The sequence below is a fragment of the Cavia porcellus genome, unplaced genomic scaffold, assembly GCF_034190915.1.
Source record: "Cavia porcellus strain 051 isolate PalLab524CR breed Dunkin Hartley unplaced genomic scaffold, mCavPor4.1 scaffold_21, whole genome shotgun sequence".
NCBI classification, from domain to species: Eukaryota; Metazoa; Chordata; class Mammalia; order Rodentia; family Caviidae; genus Cavia; species Cavia porcellus.
The window spans coordinates 53,043,912-53,047,495 of record NW_026947504.1 but is presented as its reverse complement, the minus strand read 5'-3'; the positions used below and the strand labels follow the sequence as shown (position 1 = coordinate 53,047,495).

Here is a 3,584-nt window from a genome sequence, read left to right as displayed (position 1 = left end):
ATATTGAATAAATTTTAAAATATATGACTCAGAAATACATTGTATAGAAAGATAAACTGTATTTTAAATACAACTTCCTAATCATGCTTTTCTCTTACAATAAAAGATAAGTTAGAACCAATCTACTAGCTTGACAATCACTTTATTGGCAGCAAAATGTTAGTATTAAGGATCAGCATATTATTCACTCATTCCATCAAATATTTTTACGACCCTAAAATAGTATCTCAATTTCCATTAAATGTTGATCATTTCTTTTTTTAAAAATTTTATTTAAAAGGAAAAAGAGAAAAACACAAAACAAAACAAAGCGGTCTAAGGGTACACGTAATACAGAACAACAACAACAACAAAAAAAAAACAGTAAGAAATCATCTGTTAATAGATTACATATTATCATCTTAGAAATAGTTGCTCAAATCACAGTATCAAAGAATACAAAGTGGACATTCAAACAGAGAGACTGCAAACAGCTGTGTTCAATGATCCAAAAACATTAATATAGTCAGCTATTTAAAACCCCTAAACACACTTGCTGTTATATCCGTTAGAGCTCTTTTTTCCCCCTCTCTTTTTTACAACAAAATTTACACATTTTGGATTTTATTACTCCTTAGTTCTTATTACTTTTTGGGGGGGTAGAGAATAAAGATCATTTCACAAGGAAATGTTGATACATGAATAAGTTAAATATACCCTTGCAAGATTTTCAGTTGAACATATGAAATAAACATTTGTCCGATAACTTCATACATGTGCACACACATACATCAAAAGCTACAAGTGAGATAACTATATAAGGAGAAATGCGTTTATATAATAGAATTATATTTAGAATGACTCAATATTTTCTAGTGATCAGAAAAATGAGCCTTGTAACACTGATCTGGAATTTTGGATCTGAAGCAAAGACAATTACCCAAGAGAAAGTTTTTTACAGTTGTAATTAACTTAAAGGAAATTTGGAGTAAATATGGACAGCATATTACAGAAGATAAAAGACAAAGAGTTTAGAAAGGAAAACAGCTAAATGTGGAATCAAATGAAAGGAAATTAGTTGAATAAAAAGAAAGTGATAAGTCTGCGCACGGACTTTTGGGAAATATTAAGGATTCAGAGTACCAATTGAGACAATTTTTTTTATACTTTTGTTGCCGATAGAAAGCTGGATGAAATATGATATACTTTATTTTTAGAAAAATCTTAAACTGGTTGCAGAGTAGAGATGGTAAGAGATGTAAAGATGTGAATTAGGAGACTGATTGCAATAGGCAAGCTGTTAAAATATATCTTTGATCTTAGTGATGAAATGTCCATGCATTCACTACATGTTTATTAATGTTGCTTAAGTAGGATAGGAGGACAGAGGTGCATGGAAATAAGACCTTCACGGCACTTATAGTAAAGTGATAATCAACTAACAAGTAAATCACCATAAAATAAGACAAAGAAATGACTATTTTGGCAACAAACTCAAGAGAGAGGGTCAATGAGGGGAAGAGAATTTTATATAGGCTGCAAGGAACACTGTCAGATGAAATAGCATTTGAACAAGAGATACATAAATACAGACTGTTTCATGTAATAAGGTGACAAAAATATTCTTTAGAACAAATGAGTATATGTACCAAAAATAGCACAAAGGCAAGTGTATGAGACTCTATAAGAGTGTAATTGAAAAAGTATGATATGGGTAATAGTAAAGAATGTAGATGGTATCATTGCAAGATCAATATACTGAATTAAAAATTCCAAAGTGGATATCTATTTAGCAAATTTACTTTAGTCAATCTATTTTAAACATACTGGAGTTTACATTTGTATAAATTTGGGTTGGTGCCACAAAAATATCTCTAGAAATAATCCCAAACAAATAAATTAAAAAATTGAAAATAAAATCACAGAGAATTCAGAAAAAGTCATGTGACAAATATATTTCTGTGCAACTTGTAGTTGTGACAAATTTGACAATAAAATTTTCTTTTGCAACTTTTTCACAATAGTTCAATGAACACGATTGTAGCTAATTTATAGCACTGAGGTGAATAACATGATTTTGCACAAATAAAACTTTACCATATTACAATTTATCTGAAATTAGCCAGGCTTTTATTCCAAACTCAGGAGACTATATCTCAGGATTCAATTTTATTTTTACTTATTCTCCATGTGCATGCATCTCTCCTAAAACAGTTCCAGCATCGTTTATAATACCAACATATTTCTGTCACTCAGAAAAATAGGTGGAATTCTCAAACCAGTGTGAAAGTTATCTCATGTCCTTTAACAAGAGTTTTGTTGCCGACAGATTGTGTAAAAATTTATTTTTTTGTATTTCAGATTTGTGCTTAGTGAGTTATGGACTTACATTAAAACTCACAGAGTTTTTTTTTTTTTTTTTTTTTTTTTTTTTTTTTTTTTACTTAAGAGGAAAAAGAGAAAAACACAAAACAAAACAAAGCGGTGTAAGGGTACACGTAATACAGAACTACAAAAAAAAAAAAAACAAAAACATAACAGTAAGAAATCACCTGTTAATAGATTACATATTGTCATCTTGGAAATAGTTGCTCAAATCACAGTATCAAAGAATACAAAGTGGACGTTCAAACAGAGAGACTGCAAACAGCTGTGTTCAATGATCCAAAAACATTAATATAGTCAGCCATTTAACACCCCCAAACACACTTGCTGTTATATCCGTTAGAGCTCTTTTTTTTCCCTCTCTTTTTTACAACAAAATTTACACATTTTGGATTTTATTACTCCTTAGTTCTTATTACTTTTTGGGGGGGGAGAGAATAAAGTCAAATATGGCAAAACAAAGCTATCAGTCAAAACCAAGGATAGACATAGCACATGGTGTAGAACAGAGTACAAGGTTATTAACAATGGTTATCAATGTTGTCTCTTGTTTCCTTAAAAAGAATTGTCTATCTCATTAGATATTATAAAGTTGGATAAAACAGTAGAGAACAAGACCAATAAAACTTAGGCATTCTAAACATTACAGGACTTCCAAAGGAGACAATAGTCAAACCAAAAAATATGGAACGCTTCACGAATTTGCGTGTCATCCTTTGCGCAGGGGCCATGCTAATCTTCTCTGTATCGTTCCAATTTTAGTATATGTGTTACCGAAGCGAGCACAAAACTCACAGAGTTTTTAGCTCTAATAAGTAGCAGAAAGTATAACTATAATAATTCATATTAATGCACATTCAAAATTTTAAATATTCAGCTAAACTAATTTATTAAAGGATAAGGTAATCTTTCAGTTAAAGCTTTGTTCCTCTGAGAAACCTTTATGATCTCTATGAAATATTTAAATAATTTTCCAATAAAAATTGTCTTTTTTTATAAATGTAAGCTAAGGTGAAATAAAGAAGTCTTGTCCCTTGGGATATATTTTCTCAAAATAAGGACCAGAAACCACATTTCACATTTATATGTGATTCTATCAATTAGACCAAACACATTACTCTCAAGAATTTCCTCTATCATGTCATACCCTTAGCCCATATGTTATATCTTTAAAATAATGTCAATAAACAATACTTGTCATTTAATATTGTATATTTCAA

General features: G+C 30.1%; 1 non-coding gene across 1 annotated transcript; it reads right to left on the bottom strand.

Moving 5' to 3' along the window:
* Positions 1-3,042: 3,042 nt before the first annotated feature.
* On the bottom strand, positions 3,043-3,150 carry LOC111753770 (U6 spliceosomal RNA). The gene has a single exon (XR_002788555.1). It is a non-coding gene; the product is annotated as a U6 spliceosomal RNA (small nuclear RNA).
* Between the last annotated feature and the right edge of the window lie 434 nt (positions 3,151-3,584).